Genomic DNA, 23,574 nt, shown 5'->3' with positions numbered 1-23,574 from the left:
CCCTACCTCTCCACCCTCCCCTTCTCCCCCTCACTCTTCAAGGCCTTTGCTCACCACCTCACCCTTCTTAACCCCACAGGAGTGACCTTACCTGCCCACACACCGTCTTCCTTCCTCACATCTCACACCTCATCCGTACAAGATCCTATTTATCTCTCCCTCTCTTTTATGTTAATATCCCTAACCCTGTAGAGAAATGATCTTATGTCTCCTCTTCTATCTCTTTCATAACCTATAAGAGAGAGATCCTAAACTACTCAACTACCCAATCATATAGAAGTGATCCTTAATACTCTGTTACCAATCCTACCTCACACTCATAACACCAATCCTACGTAGATGTTCTCGGTTCATCTTTTTTTTTCTCCTCCAACTCACAGATTGAAACCTAAAGATGTAATTATTCTTTGTTCATTCACCTACTGTGGTCTTTTTCATAACAGTCTTATTAACGTTACCAGACACTAACAATATGTGATGATGATGGTAACCAATGATCACAACATAACATTATATTCCAACACCTTAACACCCCCATGATAACACTATAACTACATTCACCTATAACCAAACCTATGATAGCAGTACCCCCATAATAACATCTCATCATAACACCACATCGATACCAACACTTTAATAACATAACTTCAATTACACCCTCCATTGATATATAACCCCACACCTCATTAACACCACTACGATAAAACTTTCACCCCGTCCACCTTACTCAAAACAGGTCAAAGGGATTACCACCTTAACTCTTCTAAGCGGTACTGAAACACTAAAGAAATTATATCTAGTTCTTGTACCTTACCTGTACCCCCTTTAATTAGATGCATTAAGGCGCTCTTAAATTTTAGATGCGAGGTAAAGGAGGTGAGGTAAAGTAGCCGTAAGGTGCGAGGTAAAGGAGGTGAGGTAAAGTAGCCGTAAGGGTGAGATGTATGGGACAAGACCTGAGACTAGTCGTAATGGAGGAAGGGAGAGGAGGAGAAGAATCGGGGGGGGGGGACTAGGAGGAAAGAGGAAGTGGAGGAGAAAAGAAGAGAAAGAGAAGGGGGAAAATAAAGGATGGAAAGAAGAAATAGGTGGAGGGGTGAGGGGAGAAAAAGGGAGAGGTGGATGAAGGAGTAAGAAGAGGAGGATAAGGGAAGAGGAGGAAGATGAAGGAAGAGGAGGAGGAAGAAAGAATAAGAAGATCTTTAGCATTAACAATATAAGTAACAATATAAATTGCAGTATCAGTATCACATAAGTAAAAATGGTAACAATGGTAATAATGCTAGTTGTCTCAATGGCATAATTTTTAGCCCTTTGTCACCAGAGTAATTATATATGTGTGTATGTGTGTGTGTGTGTGTGTGTGTGTGTGTGTGTGTGTACATCAAATTAACTTCTTTATTATACTCTTGGGACACAGACAAGGTATAGCGGCAACGAATATTCCTAATGGATTTATATCATTACAACTAATGTACCAACCTGAAAGAATTACACACACAACTGAATGAGATAAGCGAACTATACATTTCGAACTAATATGAAAAACGTGGGTATGATCACGTTGGCAGCCTTGTTACGAGTGAGACCCAAACCAAACCCGGACTACATTGGTTTCAGAAGATGAAGTAGAATGGTCAAATAATTTTCTTTTTTTTTCGGCTTTTCCCCAAACAAATTATTCCTGTTGGTTTATAGGAAAGAAAAAGCGGTAATGTAGAATACTATATGAGCTTATATTCAAGAGAGATGCATCGATCTCATTATATTTTTTGGAGAAATAAAACAGAAGCAGAAGAAAGACAAGGAAAGAATAACCGGATGTAGAGGAGAATTAAGAAGAGCAAGATGGAATGAAACGATGATAGAGAATAACAGGGAATGGAGAAATGAAACTAAGAACATTTATACACATATACATATTAACCAATATATGAAAACTGTATGTGTGTATTTACAGTATACGGAAGGTTTATATCATATAGTGGTAGTGGTACAAGGTAAAGGAGGCGAACGTGAGGTCAATAACTAACACTTAACTCAGGCATAAACAAGCATCATCCTGGTGTACAGTATCGTCAAGAAGCCATTTGTCAGGCCATTGACGTGTCGCTGTCCTCGCCAGAATTTATGAGAAATGCAATCAGAAATTCATTGTACATTCCCGAGTACAAATGGGCAATTAAGCTGATACCAGATACTACTACTATTAATAATACGACTCTCGGTGAGTTAGTATGAATTAAAAACTAGTAAATGTGTAAGGATATGTATATATGTATGTATTTATGTACGTGTGTGTGTGGAGGGGGGGGTGGGGTGAGGTCTTTCGGAGTCATCAGGTTATTAAGTATAAAATGCAAAAAACTTCTGCCAAATCGGGATAACCTTTCGTCTTCTTACTCCACCTACAATGAAATACGTGCATATAAATATAAATTAACCTCAACTCATTTAAAACAGCCTTTAGTAACTTACCATATTATCTAACCTAAATTTGGTTAAGTTAGTCAGGCTGATACCGAAGATGGCCATTTATAATTTGTAAAATAAACCGTTTATATTAAGGATTGCTCTTATATATACAATACTATTTTTGGTAAAAGTAGACAAATTAAAAAAAAATCATGAGAATAGATAACCTCGTCTCACACACTTCTATTCTGTTGAGAATGTGAAAGATCTAATTTGATTTTGAATAGCTTTCCTGCATTCTATTCTTGGCCTCTCAGCACCCGGGCAGCCTGTGGGGGAAATGGAATTTTATGGGGTGAAAAATACGAAAATTGAGTTTGGCTGTCGAGTGTTTACTGCTGAGCGGTGAGACAGACAGACCTCCAGGTGAGGGCGGAGGCCGCTGCTCTGGACTCGCTCGTTTTATCCATGGAGTCAGCTGTGTTTTGTTTACTCCGGGTGAAGAGTAAGAGCGTACTATGCTTTGTGGCTCCACAGCTTAATGAGGAAGTTAACGCCTGTGTCTCTGGATATGGATCACCAACGTTAAGTTTGATGGCTTTGTTTGACTGAGGGAGAAGCGTAAGTAAGCTAATACTTGTTTGGTAGCCCAGGCCTACTTTATTTACTGATAGTGAAAATTGGCTGCGATAATGGGTCATTAGTCCGATGGTTGATGTTATCTACTGTCAGTGGACGTTGAAGTGCGTTCCTACATTGGCTGACAGTAGATTTAGTTTGAGAGATGTCCCTGAATAGCTAATACAATTCTAATTACTTTGTTACGCTGACATACGCGAACTCAAGTATCAATAAAACAAAAAGCGAAAACAAGCACTGACGCATAAATACGCACGCAGCGAAGACACGTTCAACTAAACATAATGTCGATTTTATAGGATATATATATATATATATATATATATATATATATATATATATATATATATATATATATATATATATATATATATATATATATATATATATATATATATATATATATATATATATTTTTTTTTTTTTTTTTTTTTCGGTCGGGTTTCCCATCTACTGAAAAAAGACAGCAATTAGCATATTCATATCGAGGGAGCTTCAAGTGGTCGCTGGCTGAGTCCTCCCACTTCATTGGTGTGACACACAGGAATACTAATTCATGGTTGACAACGCAGTAGTGTCCTGTTTCCCATGATACCCTCCCGGCTGCACTTTAAAGAATTTACGGACGTTGTGTATTTTCTATCACTTCGTTTTTATAATCAAACACGACCTTATTTCTTCTCTTCGACTGTACTGACGCCTCTCCAAGATTTGCTGAATTCTGATTACATTCTCCATATATCCTGGTGAGGACAGCGATACGTGAAGGAACTGACAACTGGCACCTTAACGATGCTATTGGCTGGGGCGACGCATGTTTATGCCTGAGGAAGGTGTTAGTTATTGGCCCTTGTGAGCTTCTTCTACTTCTAGTATTAAATATGAAACTTCTGTATACATGAATACACTCGATAAACATAAATTGTGCCTGAAAAATAAAAAGGAAGCTTGAGATATAGAGAAAGGGGAAATAAACTAAGAAACGGACAACTTAAAGATAAATTTTACACAGAAAGATAGACAAACAGAGAAAACACTACCCTGCAATTCTCTCACAAGAACAAGCAAAAAGAAACTGGGAAAGTCAAGGTGTGGTGGAGGTGCGTGATGAAGACGAGATAGAGAGGAGAGGGAACAGCAGTGGTGTTTCAAGAGGGAGGTGCTCACTGATACCATCTCTCCGCCGCAAGAGACCTCAGGTGGCCAACCCCGAGGTGACGTGTGCTAGTCACAACACTCTACCATTAACACCTGACCTCTTATCTGGCAAATATTGTAACACCAAATAGTCCCTGATTTATTTATTTTTAGTTGGGGGGGGGATGGGGCGGATACGAATTATTAACTAACGTTCCTTGACCGATGTGAAGAATAAGTTAATTTCACAGGTCTGCTTAGTTACTGTTGAATATTCAGCGACGGGAAGGTAAATTATGACTGGGGAATATAGAGGCCGGAAACAAGTCGGAAATGAAAAACTGTTGCGATTGATTATTTTTGCAATAAGAAAAGTCTTTTTGGAAAGTCACTACATTTATATTGTTAAGCTCCTATTGAATGTTTTTACAGAAGAATTATTTTAGCCTTCTTTTATTACGAAAACAGCAAAGTACACTTTGAAAATCAATCACATAAGAAAACCCAGGAGTAACCTAAACGGAAACCCACACACAAACACACCCACCCTTCTAGGCTAACAAACTCTAATGCACACGATTTTCCTTCATTAATACACAAATTACAAGGAATTCTACATGTTAATCGCATACGAGAGAAATATCCATTATGTGAAAACGATTTAATCAAAGAGCATAATTCGGGGTTTGTCTTCCTTTTGCCTCCACTTTAATAAACAGTGTGTAAAGTACACTACAAAGCAAGTTTCATTAGCACTCAGACTTCCTGGTCATATATCACTAGGTGGTGGCACCCTCGTGTGAGACTCGTGAACCTCCCACATCTCCCCTTCCCCTCTTTAGGTAGACAATCAAGGGTCTGACTACCCTTTGAACTCGCCCACTTCCACCAATCCATAGACTTAATAACACCCTTTAACCTCCCACTCCGTAACACCAATAATAGTAATTATCTATTCCGAGGAACCTACCTATTGTCATGTATATTATAGTAAATCATGTTATGTTCAACCATCATTGATTATATACAGTAAAAATATAAACACTAAACATTTACAAATACCTACGTTTTCTTTTCCAAACATACCTATCAGTAAACAGTACATCACTTTATGTCTACCCATTATTTTTCCCATACAAAACGAAGAATTAAAGGGAACAGGGAGTTAAAGAGCTTTCATTACGACGTCATCTGTGATGTATAGAGGATCCCAGCCTACTGCTTTTAGGCTTAGGTGTTTTTTTTTCTCTCGCACTCGTGTTGGCTGCCACTAAGGGTATATTGGCCTCAGGCGGGGTGGTGAAGGTCATCTGGGCTGGAGTCAGGGTTTTTGAGAGGAATAATGGGGCGAGGTGGAGTGAGGAGGGGGAGAATGGCAAGATGGTGGGGGGTGAGGGTGTAAAGGAGGGGGTGGGGGGGTGAGGGTGTGAAGGAGGCGAGGGTGGGGGTGAGGGGTGTGAAGGAGGCGGGTGGGGGTGAGGGTGTGAAGGAGGCGAGGGGGTGGGGGGGGTGGGGGGGAATTAGCAAAGGTAGAGTGAGGTTAGATGAAGAGTGAGAGGCGAGAAAGAAAATTGAAGGGAAGAAAAAGTTATGATAAAGGGGTGACGTCGAGGAGGTAGGATGACGGGACGAGAAGCGAAAGCAAGGTAAAGAAAGGGGGTAACAGGGTGAGGAGAGGAAGGATAGTGAAGAGCTAGAGTGATAGAGACGAAAAGGTATAAGAGATGTGATGAAGGAGGCGAAAGGAAGAGGAGGAGGAGGAGATATACGAAGCGATAGGAAAATTGGATTGGAAATGGAAGTCAAAATGGCTGCTGTCCGCTGTTCCCGCCTCCAGGACATGTTTTTATGTGCGATTCTTTTGTAGAAATATGTATTTTAAAGAAGAGTGAGTGAGTTTACCATGAAGCGTGTGTGCGTAGCATAGATAAATAGGCAATAAGATAAACAGTTATATTGGTGGAATAGTGTAACGCCTAGAGTACATAGTAAGAAAAACAGTGGATTTAAAATTACACCCCAAAAAAGTCGAAGAGGGTAAATTTAGACAAGAAACAATAATCCCGGCAGAGAGAGAGAGAGAGAGAGAGAGAGAGAGAGAGAGAGAGCAACTGGGCCAGTCCATCTACCAGGCCACCCTGCCATGCATCATATACAAGATAATCCACAACACATGAGACTGGCTGGATGATCCTGAGGACACCGCCGACTGCACGTTGCATCGACCAACTCTCTCTCTCTCTCTCTCTCTCTCTCTCTCATCTTGATAGCACTCTTCCTCGGTGTATTACGACATAGCACCATACTCACTTTAAACTCCTCAAGCTTTGAAAATCGTGTTAGAATATATCCAAAACCCCGATGGTGAATAACACTCAGAAACCTCATGTAAATACAACTTTATCATATTTCCAAGAGCCAACATAGTATTTTTTTTTTACCCGATGGGGGGAAGGAAAGAGAAGCTGAACGGGAAAAAAAACAGGACTTGATAGTATTCTTAATGTTACACTGGAGACCAACTTACTACCGGGAACCAATTAGGAAACGAGTTTGGCTTCACCTGGACCAATTGGTATCCAGATTTATGAGTCCTTCAGTGCCCCTTTAGTCAACTTTGAGAAGGACGAGTAATATGAATTTATTCTCATCTGTACTGTACTGTAATCCCGTGGACAGTCTTGGGAGATGAACATAGAAAACAGCGACTTGGGAGTGTATACATTACAGTACATAACGCCTTCGTCTTTAATAACGTGTAACTGCAATCGTTTCTTCCGCCTGTTGCTACCTTGGGTTACAATTACCTCTCTCTCTCTCTCTCTCTCTCTCTCTCTCTCTCTCTCTCTCTCTCTGGACTCTTCTTTCGAGTCCTGTCGACCTTAGTGATATTACAAAGATCTTTAAGAGGTAATATTGCACTGTTGCTCTTGTCATCTGGTTGTTTGTTGTGCACGCCAGCAGGTGAAATTTGATGATTCTTGATTATTTTGTTTATCTGAAATACAGCTGTTCAAAGTGAATGATTCTTACTGTCTTGTGCTATATATTATACATCCCTTGTTCCTCCATACTCTGTCATCTTAGAGAAGCGAGGGTGAAGAAATAAGTATATGGCTTAATACGCTTATTGACCTTCATTTGTAATTATTTTGGACCGCCATTTAATCAGGTTAATCATTAAATGCCCATACTGGTGTTGTAAAGAACATGATGTAATTTTCAACGGAGGGAAACATTACCAAGACAAGAAAATCTTACCATAATTTTAAAACTTATATCAACCTTTGCACTAACATCCGGCCAGCTAGAAATCTCAGTAGTAAGGTATTAATATATGGGCACTTTTTGTTTCCTTCATAAAACACTATTGGCGTCAAAACATTGAATTTTAGAAATGCAAACGATAAAATCAGACAGTAGACCGTTCAATCTCCCTAAATCCCGAATTTCAATTGCATCGGATATCGGAAAAGAAGGTTTCATAGAGAGGGGAAACAATGAGGGGGAGAGGGGGGAGGGATTAAGAGGGGGAGGGATTAAGAGGGGGACGGATTAAGAGGGGGAGGGATTAAGAGAAGGAAGGGGTTAAGAGGGAAAAGGGGAAGGGGAAAAGGGGAAGGGGAAAAAGGGGAAGGTTGAAAAGGGAAGGGGAAAAGGGGAATGGGAAAAGGGGGAATGGGAAAAAGAGGAATGGGAAAAGGGGCAAGGGGGCAACATCCGGTATTTGACGTCTCCCTTTGGTGTAACTTCATCATTCTTGTATTTTTTTTTTCAATTCAGTTTTAACTATTCCCAAAACCTTAGCTGGTTAATTTTTTTTGTCTCAATTCCCAAACCATGATAGATTTATTTTTACCCTTCACTTTATTTCCAAACCTTAACTAAATTGATATACAAACGAAAATCAGGACTTTTTTCACGTCTCTATTTGCTAACGAAAATCAAACCAATTTTCATGACTCACGCAGACCCATTTACATACACCTCTTGGCAGTGTGTTGGCTGTAATCAGATCTAACAAATTGATTATATTGCCATGGAGACGACGTGTTCATACGGTACTGTCTCGCAGGTACAGTACCACCATCCTCTAATACCGTCACTTATGCCTCCCGTTGTGTACTAATAACACTATACTTTCTTTAGTTTCCTCCCGCCTCTACTCTTACTCCCACCCTTCACTGACCCCCTCCCACTACTGCCACAACACAGACACTATCCTACTCCATTTACTCCCATAACGACATGATAAAGATCTAGTTTTTGTCCCATTTACTGTGCTACTCTTCCTTCCATCTCATTTATGTTTATACTCTTATCAGTTATCACCTTTGGCTTTCATACCCTTTGCTGTTTTTTCCCTTCTCATTATGCTTCCCTCCTCCTCATCATCATCTCTTCCTCCTCTTCTCATGCATCCTCTCCTGCTCTTCCTCCTTTACTCACTCCTCCACTCTTCCTCGTACCCCCCCCCCAGGAGGTTGTAGGTCCCTCGTTCACTCACCACTGTCATACCTCACATCTATCCCAGCATTTTTGTCATAACGCAGACGAGGTTGTTTTTGCCAGTTCGTTCCGTGGCATTCCAAGCATAGCAGGAACCAGCTCAGCCTTCATTGTTGTGTCGATTTTTTTTTGGAGGGGTTGGGAGGAAGGGGAGGAGGAGGAGGAGGGAAGGGAGGAAGGAAAAGGGTGGGAGGAGGAAGAGGGGGGAAGAGGGGGGAGTGGGTAAGTGAGTAGATGGGAGAGAAAGGGGACTGATGGGGGATAGGTAGATCAGCGGGGTAGATGGGTAGATCAGGGGGGGGTAGATGGGTAGGTAAGGGGGGATAGGTAAGTACTGGGGGATGGGTAGGTAAGGTGGGATGGGTCGGTGGTGAGGAATGGATGGGGAGGGGAGGGGGTGTGTTCATGTCAGCCATGTTTACGTAGAATCCTTGTTACTGTTACTACTGTTACTGTTGTTGTTGTTGTTGTTGTTGTTGTTGGGTATTTTTTGTAAAGACTCCACCTTTATTATTGTTGTTGTTGTTCTTCGTTGACACTATTGTAAGTTTGCTTTATACAAGGTTACATCGTAGTCGTCATTGTGAAGGATTTTTATTCCATTGTTACCACTATTGGGTTGACTCCGTGTACGTACAACTCGCATCTGTCTTTTCTCTGTTCGTCATCGTTACAAAATCTTGTCAGAATAGAATGGATCATTTTTAGAACATATTGAACCATTTTTAATGTTTCTATGATAACCAATGAGGATTTATGGCATTATTTTCACAATATTAGGCGACACTAAATATATTGTGACCACTATTTTTGGCCTTATTTCCAGCTTTGAACGAACCAACTTCTTTGTATATTTCTTTTGCAAACAAACTAAACACCATAAAAGGTAAATAAGGACATTTACGTAAACTGACGGGCAGAGTTGGTCGTAATATATGGTTCTGGTAATTTTAGTTTCACACGTGAACCATAAATTTGTTTAACTTGAACTATAATGGACATCTTTCTAGGTACCATTATAAAACAAAATAATTTCCTGGCATTTCCTCTGTTGCTTCTGGTTTTAATACGTGTCATAATAAACACTTCACATCACCTAACATTAAGACCGCAACGAAGGTCATTTCTGAGACGATTTAAACCAGTTTTTCTTTTACTTTAGTTTACCTTAATGATACAACCGCGTTAATATTGTTCTTGATGAGACTACACATGTGGCCGAGTATCAGCTGAGACTTACTTTTACAAACTGACAATATCATCCCCTGAACTTCTGATTTCTAATTAACATTCATCTTCAGCGTTATATTACATTATTCTTGTTATTTTATGCATTAATATGTTGGAACGATAAATAAGTCTTATATTATTTTTACATCAGATAATAAATTACGAAAAATCAGGAAAAAAAATATTCATCAAAAGTAAACAATTCTCAATAACATTCAGAAAACTCCTTTGTATTTACCTCGACGACAGAATGAAGGCATAAATATATCCAAATAAAAGACGAGACAAAAAAAAAGTTAACAAGAGAGCTAGAGGTAGCGCCATCTCTCCATCATTTACACTCAACAGAGGAATTCTCGGGAATGTAAATGAATGTTATCAGTGGTGGATCAGTGGGCGACGTGAAACTGGGTGACGGGGCACATTCACCAGTGTTGCACATGGAGAATGTTAACAGAGGCGCCTTGTCTCCCTCCCCAACACAATGGTCGGCTCTGAGGCATAACATGCGTGCGCGCTGTCTGCTTGCCTGTACATAAATTCTGTGGGAAACGATGAAATATAAGTTTGAGTGTGATTCTTATTGTTGTAGATTATTATTATTATTATTATTATTATTATTATTACTATACGGATCAGTTGGTTAGTAAAAGATTAACAAAACGAAAAACTCACGATTTCACAAAGTAAGATATGTCTCAACTGAAGAGTAGGTGATGACACACTGTCAGGTGAATTAGCGGTGTGAAAGGTCCTTGATTAAGCTCGGTACTCAAGCTCTATATATTTTATTACAAAAATTTAAATATTATATCTGTATAAGTGAAGTCGTCTTGAAAATCCCGAAGTAGATTAACTAACTGTCAGCATATGTTCCCACGTATCAGATCCTCTCATAATCCATAGAAATTAATCAACATGTCAAAGTCTGTCAAAGTTTGTCAGAGGCCTCTCAACATCTATCAAAAGCTGTCGGCGAGAGTCAAAGTGGGAGGAGGCAGATGTTGCCAAGACCTGACCGAGTTTACAATTTCGTCACCATCTGGCAGAGAGTTAGAGGATTTTAACAGGTAAAAGTTTACACAAAAAGTTACTAACAAGCTGTAACTTGAACCTAAAACTTGGCTGATTTCTCTTATTTTCTGCCGGACAATAAGAGAGGGGAGTGATAATTCGTATCAGATTCTAAATATTCTTAAATGTCCCTTAAAAAAATACACACAACTCTTTATAGATTAATATATCACAAAGGACAATTATGTCCCCAAAAATGTACATAAAAGTTACTCCTCATTAGTACAGCTTCATTGGTCATCTGTCAAAGCTTTAAGAATAAATTGATTACCTATACTTGATAATTGACGCATTTTAAATGAGCAACTGAGAAGATCTAGCAGCATTCGAGTCTTTCCCCTTTGCCTTGTAAGAACATAAGTCATATTTATTTTAACGTAAGTCGATACATAAATTATCTAGTGAGAATAAATATTAACTTTTGTGAGTAATATAGTTGAAGGAATAGGGTGTTGTAAAGGGACAGCCGCGGCACGTCTCGTTTTTGGTTTAAACAATATGTAAAGAAAAAAAAATAAATGCTATACAAAAAATGCTTTGATAACGAAACAAGTAATTCTTTTGTTGTATTTATTTCTACACTTTACTGTATAATTATGCCAAACATGAACCATCAAACACTCGCTCAACTTCTCGGTATTACAGCACCGTGTTCCAACTAACGTGACGAGTCCTGACGCAGGGTCTGATAACGAAAAAAAAAAATATAAAGAAACCATTGTGATTTTTTTATCTTTGACAAGATAGTCAGGTGACCCGATGTGCTAACGTCTTCTGTCTTGTGTTAAGGGTTACAAAAGTTCGAGTTAGTTTTCACCTTTCAATTTTGGGCGTAATTTGCTGGCAAGAAAGTTAAAGTGCAACGCTTAATAACACATTTGCTGTTTCTGATAATGGACTGATTGTATCTTTAAAGCAGAGTGGAGTCTCCCAGCCATGTTCACGATACCAGGAGTGACGGGGCAGGATGCGCGTGTCCTAGATATTGAGTGTTGTGTTATTGTGAGGCGGCAGCTGGTGGGTGGCGCTCTGGCCCACACAGTCTACATTATCATATTCCAGCTGCTGTCTACGTATTATTTTCCTCAAGGTAGAAGTCTTTTCTACTTTGTATGAATCGTAAATATGAAATAGTTTCATTTTTTACAACTATTATTTCTACTATCAATAACAATAATAATAATAAACAATTACATTTTGGAGGCAACAACACAATAATATTTAAAATGGTAATGATAAAAATTATTACCATAATGACAAGAACTTCTTATTATTTTTATAACTCCTTCCTTCTCTCTACTCCCCCCTGAGCCCAAAGCACAATCCCTCCTCCCCCCTCACAAGTATTTCCCCCTGACACCTCATCATCCCTTCAGACTCAACATAAGGACCCCCACCCAGCTTCTCTTCCTAACCCAAGCAAGCCACCCTTTCCCTCACATCCCCCTTCCACACCATGTCTCACCTCCCACCACTAAACTCCCCCCCCCCAGCTATCTCACCACCTCTCACCCCAGGTCATTAGCATAACACAGTTCTTCCCCGCACATTCTTGACATTATTTCTCGTCAGGACTTCACACACACCTTGAGAGCTGATACTCTTGCAAAAAAATAAAATAAATAAAAATAAAAACATTGGCCATAGAAATAAATAACACTTGAACATTTTTTCTTTCAAAATATAACTAAAACTCACTCGGTTCGTCCCATGATCAATAAATGTTTCAGGTGCGTTCATCATGTAAATGTTTTAGAATTTGTTGGAAATTGCAGTTTCAATTGGAAAATAATTAAAACTCGAAATCCGTCAATAAATGGGTATGGCTCAGCTGACTTTAAATATGACATTTTAATCCTTGTTAAATAAAACCCGCTTTGTTTAATCAATTTTTCTTATCTATCCCACCTCACCAATCAATCTGCCTCTCTTCTTGATATATATATATATATATATATATATATATATATATATATATATATATATATAACAAGCTATATTTGTTTGTCCGTCTCTCTCTCTCTCTATCCGTATCTTGCTTATGTAAATTTCATATATATGGAATATGGAAAAACGCTTCTATTTTATCCTTATAACGGAATATGTAAATATTTGATATGCTAAATATTTTTGGATATAACTCTAGAGATAGAGACCGAGATTTTTCGTTTTTGAACTATCGTGTGTATACATTGTGAAACAGCCTATGCAACATAACTGGGGGGAAATTGCTTTGTCAATTTTATATGGAATGTTAAAAAAAATATTGAGAGTCCTATCGCAACATGTAACACAAACAGGGAACTCTACCAAACATTACAGGTTTTCATTCCAAATAAGTCACACGGAAAACTGTTTCAGAGAATTGAGACAAAAGTCGAATAGAAATAAATACATATATACTGTATAATCAACCACAGTTATTGACACGAGTATTATGGACATTCTGAATTCCCGTTATTTAAAGCCTTAGGTAATGTCTATGGTATCTACTCATGAGGCTGTGTGTTAATATTGTCTGTGTTGGTATTATTCTCATTTCCCTTTTCTATTTCAATTCATCTACACCTCGTCTACCGCCCTCATTGCAGCATTTTGTTTAGAATTCCTTTATTACAACATTGCCTTCTCGTGACATAACTTTCTTTTCCGTTATGTGCTTTGTCTTTCTTTATCAATAACTTCTTTAGTTTAGTATTGTCTCTTCTTCTCCTATTATTGCTATTTCTTACTCCTCTAATCAATAATTTCATGCTGGTTCATCACTTCCGGTCACCATTTTACATTAAATCTCTCAAATCTTCCCTTTTTCTCTGCCACACTTTTTTTTCGAGAATCTGTATTGTAAAATTAAACCTTTACAATCTCTAGCAACCGGTTTGTCTCTTTCGTATTCTGTTTATACGCAATTCTACAACGTGGAGTCCCTAAAAATCTGTAACTTCAACCAGATGTCTTTTCACGCCAGTCTTAGCTCGTGTTATCTATCTTTGAACCTCATAACATAGTCTTGCGTATCATATGTGATAATGGCATAGTTTGTATTATTTTTTCCCGGAATTTGTTGTTGATTTGTTATCCCAAGTCATCTTCCGCTACACAGACTATCCCATCACGTCCTGTTGGTTTATTTGTTCTTAGCACTGTTACACATATGATGTACTTATTATTTATTAACTCGTGAATGTCCCTCTCCGCTAGAGCATCAAGGGTGTTTCAATAATCCTCTTTCTCGTGGTATTCGTGCACACCTCAAGTCCACATCCTAATGTTGCAATGAATGTTCCCTCGTGGATAATGAACTAAACGTTAATTAATATCCTAACTCGCGTCGTCAAATTCATGTCTGTATTAACTCAACGTTTATTACCTTGTGCTCTGTATTATAATATATTCGTCAACCATTTCCCAGCTTCCTCGTACATAGTTATTTGTTTTCTTGGACTTACCTTTCCCTTTCTCTTTAAATGCTTCAAACATAACTGAATTCCTCTACCTATTTTCATCATACTCTTCAACTATGTGACTGTGTGGCAACGGTCACCGTGGTGTGTTTTGCCCCAGATGTGTCTGGTGGCAGCGATGGCCACTGTGGTCCTCCTGGCCCACTTTTCACAACAGCTGGGGACCTCTACTGCCTATTGTTTACATTGGACGCCCAAACTCAATCCTCTCATCCCTTAAATCCTAGGTTCATTCTGGTCTCCGGCCAAACTTTTATGCCAGGGTGGCCGGATCTTACGGCAACACTACTGTTTTATCCCGGCTTGGGTAGGCATGTTCGCTTTCTCCTATAGCCGATGCGAATTACACGAAAGAGCTTGGGAACCTCGTGTTATTTCCTTGTGGTTATCAGCCTATTGGATCACGCTCACCTACAGTGATTTACTTGTGTGTGTGTGTATATATATATATATATATATATATATATATATATATATATATATATATATATATATATATATATATATATATATATATATATATATAATTCCTGTAAAATCCGACAAGAATTAGAAAATTACAACTATTGTGATTCCAGACAACATTTACCGGAAAACTAGTAGACAAATTTGACTCGGTCAAGTCAGTTTTAATAAAGACATCGTGATAAAGCCCTGAAACAAGTACACCGCAGTATCCCACTTCATTCTTCGATTATTTAGAGCCAAATATAGTCGTAACTTTCCCTGGTTTTTACCTATGCAGCACTTAACCAACTAGTAAATCTACAGTGGTCTCCGCGAGATCGAGAATAATTAATAAGTTCACCAGATTATGTACCACTACGTACCGTCATGGTGAATACTGATTAACTCATTGCCTCTCATGCTTTTCCGAATGAAAATAGGCGCTAAAAGCTGGATAGTATCCCAGGTAATTCTAAACGTTGAGAGGAAGACGGACACGGTGTTGGTGGTATCCGGTAGTGGTGGTAGAGGCACAAAGAAGATCTAACTCTTCTGGTCCTGGAGTGTGGCGGAGATTTTTCAGTTTTGAGATAATCTGTCTTTCCCAGTTGCACACCTTAGTGGTAGAGATTATATACTACACGATTCCTCTCATTCACTCTACAGGCCATATTTGTTCGCCGATTCTATGATGAATAATTCAGTAAACTTAAGATTATTATATGTAGAGTACTGTAGGTGGTTTAAGATTAGATGTAATCTTTCCACTCACCACTGCAGCATTTCCTTAGATCTGGCACTGACTGACGGACTGACGGACTGACTGACACCCAAGACTCCGTTACTAAGCGCAATTTACAGATTGTGGCTGTAAACGAGGCTCAGACGATCAAGCTATCCCAACACCTATTAGTATGTCTGGTGAACGAGTAACAGACTACACGGGGCACCATGGATTCTCTTGAGGTATAAAATGTAGTGGGATTTAAAAAAGATCCACATGTTTCTTATAACTAAAACTAAGTTATCGGGCTTTATGGAATCTTATCCTAACATTTTTCCCTCCTCGTGGATAAAATAATAGTAGAGGCTGATTTAATGTTAGCTGCAGCTGTTAGGTCACGGGAAATATTTTTAGCGCCAATCAGCATCAACGTCAGAAAAAAAAAGTGTATCTTATATCTCCGAAATTCTCTTCTTAAACAGAGGTCTAGGCCAGAAAGCAGTGAGGGAGAGTTAATTCAAGTCTGCACTTGATAGTGGAAACATGGAAGGCAAACACTGGTGGGGAGTTATGATATCCAGGCAGACGATCACAGGAGACGACCACATCTCTACCTCAAATAAACCAGATGGAACACGAGTTCAAAAGCGGAGAGGGATTCCCAAAACACTTCGTTGAGAGATTCAAGGACTACATCCCATCCGGCTACCTTTATCAGTCATACTTTAGATATAACATTTGCCAGTTTAATATATGTATATATATATATATATATATATATATATATATATATATATATATATATATATATATATATATATATATATATATATATATATATATATATATATATATATATATATATATATATATATAGGTGAGGGCAACAAGCACTCACTTTTCCTAGATATTCTTTGTACCTACAAATCCTTGAATAGATTACGTTGTAATCCTTTGTCTTTTTATTAAGTTAAATGAAAATCGTACAAATCTATCCCACATTCTTAGAGATTTATGTTGATGTTTAGTATGTCCTGTTTACATCCCTGTATCACCTAAATGACAACAGGAGCTTTACACCAACAACGGTCAACATGCGCGCTTCATAAGTTACATCCCCTTTAATATAGATTCAACGCTCGCATATATCGGCAAAAATTTGAAGTTCCACAATATAATTTAAAAGAGTTTGACTTCTATATATTATTTTACTTTCTCGTTTTTCCACAGATTAAGGTTATAAAAGTCTTATCGAATGTGAGATGTTGTCTTGTGTTTACTTGTTGTTCATGTTTGATGTTGTCTCTTGTTTCTATTGTTAATGTGTCGCACTTGACCTTAGGAAGCGTCGGCCTAGCTTAGTTTAATGTGTGTGTGTGTGTGTGTGTGTGTGTGTGTGTGTGTGTGTGTGTTAGTGTATCCAATAATTATCACAGACAAAGTAAGTATTTCTGTCCAACTGCTTGATACTAATAAATAAAAGCAATAAACATAAAACAGCAATTATTTATCGCTTCAAAGTTTTGATTATATTCACAAGATATTTCTTAAACACCAACAATATTAAGATTATTAATAATGTACATACTTTTATAAACATCATGATTATTATTATTATTACTATTATTATTATTATTATCGATATTATTATTGATATTAATATTAAATACAAACTTGAGTAACCTTAACAGACTTAGACAGACAGCACTAGCCAGCAGGTGGGGGGGGCGATGACAACAACGTTTTGGCGAAAATCGAGAACAATGAGTCATTAGGTTTATTCATCAGCAGACCACAATAAACAATGATGTCACTCTGTCACTTTATTGACGCCACACAATGCTGGGTGGACCAGAAAAGCCAGAAATTGTATGACAAACAAAAAAAATTGTTTTGTAATGAACATTTTCATGCCTGCAAACTGAGAGCACTACAGTGTAATTTATTATTTTAGCTCATTTTGATCACGAATTGATAAGTATAATCCATATATGTGTAAATCTCACCTAATTTTCTTTGTAGATATTTCCATTGTGACTTAATGGTATAGTAATTAATTTCAATTGTATTTTTCATTAGTTTTTTATTTTATTATTAGTATTATTATTACATACACGCACAAACATAATAACACACACAAACACAGACATACGCACACAAATCCAAGGACGGACACACACACACACACTCACAAACAAAGGCACAGACAAACACAAAGTAAACACCAATATACATATAAAACAGACGATTACACACAACACATGTAGACAAGTACACACCAAAATACACACACAGACAGACAGACAAAATACACGCACAAACAGATACACATACAAATAACTAAATGAAAATATTGACAACAAATAAAAAAATTCGTTCGTGCATCAGCAAAATACATCAACAGAATATAAACAAAAAAAAACATTCAAAAAAATAAAAAATAAATAAAACACGAGCAATTAGTAGCTTCAACAAAAACATCACGAGAGACGCATCAGTAGCAACAAAAATCAAAACAACAATATTGCTTCAGTGAAATAAATATATAAAAAAAAACTAAATTCTGTTCCTTTCGTCACAAAAATATCCACAACAAATAGTAATAACGTATAGCTTGTTTGCCTCCCAAAACCGTGTCCCGGGTTCGACTCCAACTTGGGTCCGGTGTGAGAAGGTACTATAGTTTCCTCCCATAGTAACACAGGTCCTATGGGAGGGTGATCTTCACTGAGCCCCTGAGGAGATTTGTCAATCAATCAATCAATTAATCAACCAATCAGCCAATCATTCAATCAATCAACCAACCAACCAATTAACCAACCAATCAATCAGCCAACCATCCAATCAATCAATCAATCACCCAATCAATAATTATTTAATAGAAGCAAGCGAAACTACCAGAAACTAGCACGAACAGGGATAACAAGAACACGAAAAATAAGAAAAGTTACTAGTAACAGTGACCCAAGAAGTGTGGTAGCAGGAGAAATTTATGGCAGTGAAGAGAACATCATAACGTTAATAACAGTAACAACAATAACAAATATAACACCAGAAACATTAACATAATATCGATAACAATAGCAAAGAGAGACAGAATAACAAGAACATGAACAATAGCAAGAGGAATAACACCAACAACGACTATGATGATACCAGCACCTGCATCCAATAACAACGGTGCAATTAGATACAGAGACAGCATAATCTCAAACAGTAGTACCAAGAATAACAGTACCAGCAGCACCACCACCAGCTGTACCACCACCACCATCAATAGGAGTACTTACGCAGCAGCAGCAGTAGCCAGCAGTAATCACGTGAGGCATTTGGCATAGCGAACAGCTCCCTACAGTACTAAGAGTAGCAAGTCGCAGTACCCATAACAGTAATCAGAACTGGAGTAAGCAAGCGAGCCATGATCATTCCCAGACAGCTTACAGGAGGAGGGGAAGCAGGAGGAGGTGAAGGAGGCAATACAGGTGGGTCGGAACGTCTGGAGGAGGAGACACGGGTTCTTAGGCCACCCTAGAAGGCTCGGACCAACTATGGAACGCTCCCCTTACAGTCTAGTAAAGGAACATTAACACAAGTTTCTGGTGCCATTCTCTCCCTCCCTCCTCTTCTCTTAGCTGACATAAGGACCCCCTCATTGCATCTCTCTCTCTCTCTCTCTCTCTCTCTCTCTCTCTCTCTCTCTCTCTCTCTCTCTCATTAAGGATTCTGATTTGAGACGATACTGATTTTGGAACAAGTTTGTGTATGTGTAAAGAGGAAGTTTTTAGTGTCTATGAGATTAAAATCATTATAGTTTTAACTTTAAACAAACAACCCTTTACATAAGCCCATTAACCCTAGGCTTAGATAAAGGAGGTGTGTGTGTGTGTGTGTGTGTGTGTGTGGTGATCAAAGGGATTGAGGTGAGGGTTCCTTGGTACTATTAGTAACCCTATCAGTAGTCAATAGTAACATTAGTGGCAATAGTAAGTAATAATAGAAATAGTAGCAATATCAAGTAGCAACAACATGAGTAATGGCAACAATAGTTAGTAGTAGTAGTAGTAATAGTTTTATTTCTATGCATCAGTAATACAATTAAAAACTAAACAAGATAATCAAACACCGTATAAACGAACAATAATATATATCTGATATATTTCATCACAATCTATTTAATTAGTGTAATTTAAGGAAAAATTTTAAATAAAAATCCTTAATATATGAAAAATAATGAATGTGTTTTACCATTATTATTCATCTTAATTCATCTAGCTATTCCTTATTATAATTTACTTATCTTCTCAAACTCTTTCTTCATGTGAGCCTTAATTTTTTTTCTCGAAATTTTCTTGGTTCTAATTCACAAAGCATAATTACTCTTTTATAAACATGTGGAGGTCAATTGATAAACCTTTTTTTTAGGGAAACTGTTTACTTTATCAAAATATTTATATATTTTAAACGTTAATGTAATTTTAGTTTAAAGGCTTCAACAGTCAGTCATATAAAACAATCAAATACCATGTCTCAGTTTCAACAATATACAACTTCAAAACATTCAAGCCGACTCGAAACTTTCCGTAAGAACATCGTTGTCAAATTCTTAAGCGAAAGTTTGTCTCCGTCTTGCGAACACTTCACTCTTCTTTACTTTGATTTATTCACCTCTAGACTACACCCATTGATCTATCCAAAGTTAAACCTCTGTTGTATTAAAAGGACATAACATCAATTTAAAGTTGGAGCGATACCGTACTGTTTATCGCGGCCTGTGTGGGTATAGCGTGTGAAGACGACGTTTAAGCGAGTCTACGTGCCTAAAAATCAGTGTCGTGCCAACCTAAACATTTGCAAAAATTCAGGTGTGTTGGGTAGATCTATATCTTCCCGACACACAACAGAATTTTGCAATGTTATATCTTTAAATAAGCGATTTTTTTCTTCATTACAATCCCATCCAAAATGTTCTCTCATAATTAGGTCGTTACGATTTTTTTTTTTGGCCTGTATATTTCCCGCCACCTCTACCTGCACTTCTTTCTTTTAACTGCCAACTAATATTTCTCGATATTACAGTTTCTGACACGTTACACCAGTTAACTTCGAAAGACATTTCTGCTTTCCAAAGTTTTCATTCGTGTTTATTATCTATATTCTTATTTTCTCTTTTGCATCTTCTTTAGTCCATTTTCTCTTATGTCACAACTAGTTTGTTTATCTCTTCCAATGTGACATTTACTTGTTCCTCTATGTTTCTCTTGCCACATCTACTCCTTCCCGTATTTCCTTGCGCCACATCAACATCATCCCCCCCCCCGTCCTCCTCCCTCTGAATTCCCGTTACTTCCCCTTGAAGACATGCATATGACACCCCATTTAGGCCAGTGTTGTGAGCCTACGAGGCGCAGACACGCTTCCTCCCTCACCACTGTAATTTGTACCGTTTTCAGCCCCGTCTTGATGCCGGGGGAAAAATCTTCAGTTGTTCGTTTCTGTCCTCGAGTCAAACGTCTTGTATATCTTATCCCTTCACGGCGCTCTTTATACACACTCCTTCGTCTATCGTGGACGTTGTGAGAAATAACAAAAAGTGAACGAGGCGGAGAAGGAGAATATATTGAGTAATAAAGAGGAGATGAAGAGTGGAAGATAGCTCGAGGTGCTGTGAGGTTCCGAACGCGTCAAGCCTCAGCCTAAATGTTGGAACCGCGTTTAGTTAGCGTGGTAATCCTATTGTATGCGACTGTGTTGATACAAACGGGCCGAGGGTCGAGCCTAAGCACCGCTGATCCAGCCCGGCCTCGTTGTAGACCGAGCCCAGGAATGTAGTGTATGCAAATGAGGAGTCGTGTAGACCCGATCGACGGAGCGACGCTGCGTACGGCAAGTGGGGGGAGGGGAGGGGGAGGGAGGGGAGGGGAAGAGGTCCACCTTGGGGGCTGAAGGGAGGTAGAACACCTGGATCTGAGAACGACACAAGTCAATGAGAACGTGGTTGAAGAGATTAAATGTACTTCGATAAGTGTAGGAGGAGGAGGAGCAAATAGATGGATCTCAAAGCAGAGGAAAAATCATCGGGCTAGAGAGGGGAATACTGGTTTACCCTCCCCTCCTATCCACCTCCAGCCCCCAGTCCCCCCAGGTTGGTGGTAGACGTGGTGCTGCACTATCACCGTTACACGCCATAACCTAATGACAGACTGATGGCAGCTAATAACTTAAACACCTGTCCCGGAACCTGACAACACCCACCAGGTAACGGCGTCCCTTTTGTCAACCACCCACCACAACGTCCAGCAAGCACACCCACCCCCATAAAAAACAAAAAAGCAATCCGTGTAGGGGAAGCGGGGAGGGGGGGGGGTCGAGCTGTAGGGTGGTGGCAAAACACACACACACGCACACACACACGCACGCACACACACGCACGCACGCACGCACACACACACACACACACACAAATAAATACAGACCGCTATATACACTATGTTTATGTTTCTATACTAGACAACATCTTTTCTGAGTTGTGAAGATATTTTCTAATTATCTACAGGGAGCGATAATTATAATTTGTTATAGTCACTGAGTTATAGTACTACGTATACATGTTGTGTACGTGTGTTATGCGATTAATTAAACGGCATACGTCCATGACACCGTCTACATAAATATATTTACTATCGTGTGTTTTTTATATCACCTTTAAAACCCTCATTTCGGATAACAATGGTAGTTCGTAGACTTGTTCAGGATCTTATATTACACCAGCAATATCCCTCTTGATTAAGTTTCCAATTTGGATTTATTTAACTAGTCATTCTTCGCAATATTGTTAGCTCAGATTCATCAACGTACTGTGAGTGAATTATAATAAAAATAGCAATAATAAGATCAATAGAATCAATTTATGAATGTGATCCAAGGAAACGAACAATCCGTCATCACAAGGAACAATATATACCAACACAGATGCGGTTAAAAATAAAAGGACAACACTAATAATAGAAGAGAGAGGAGACCTTTCTAGCTATTTCTGTTCTACCTGACCTGACCTGACCCGGAATAGCTCCCACCGTCCTAGTTTTGCCACTTCACTTCGTCAGGAATACCCGAAGTCTCATTGTCTCGCTAAAAATATTCTTTTCTCAGGTGGGAGGAAATCCTCAGGGTTCTTCTGTCACTATTAAAAATATATATACTGTGTGTGTATATATATATATATATATATATATATATATATATATATATATATATATATATATATATATATATATATATACACACATTAGGTAGAGATTATCGATAAGTTTGACAAATTCGTGACTGTCACCCGAGCGCTATTTTTCAACCATAATTCTCGTCTCGTGTGGCAGGTGACCCAGGAAGCTCCATGTCTCTCCACCTAATATACTACTACCATGCAAAAAAAAAAAAAAAAAAAAAAAAGACAGAATTGCTTTACCAGCTCAGGCGTAATTTTCTCCGCTAACAATTATTGCAATAAAAATATGTACAATGAAGTGCAGAATGTGGGGCTAGCATGCGACGACACACATACCCCGGCAGTTTGGTAATTACGCCATGATACTGTCTGCAACAACCCGACGTAAGATTTGCATGATAGCAACTTGCACGACTTCCTTGTCAACCGAGACGGTGAAGGACGAGAGGAGCCAAGACGAATTCACAAATAATTTTTCCCTGTGGTTGAAAAAAATAATAGACGCTACGTATACACACTCATTATTTATATATATATATATATATATATATATATATATATATATATATATATATATATATATATATATATATATATATATATATATATATATATATATATATATATATATATATATATATATATATGTGTGTGTGTGTGTGTGTGTGTGTTTGTTATTGAATCCTATAATTTCGTTCGATAAATTAAGTACC

The sequence above is a fragment of the Homarus americanus genome, unplaced genomic scaffold (assembly GCF_018991925.1).
Source record: "Homarus americanus isolate GMGI-L3 unplaced genomic scaffold, GMGI_Hamer_2.0 scaffold40856, whole genome shotgun sequence".
NCBI classification, from domain to species: Eukaryota; Metazoa; Arthropoda; class Malacostraca; order Decapoda; family Nephropidae; genus Homarus; species Homarus americanus.
This window is presented reverse-complemented; position numbering follows the sequence as displayed.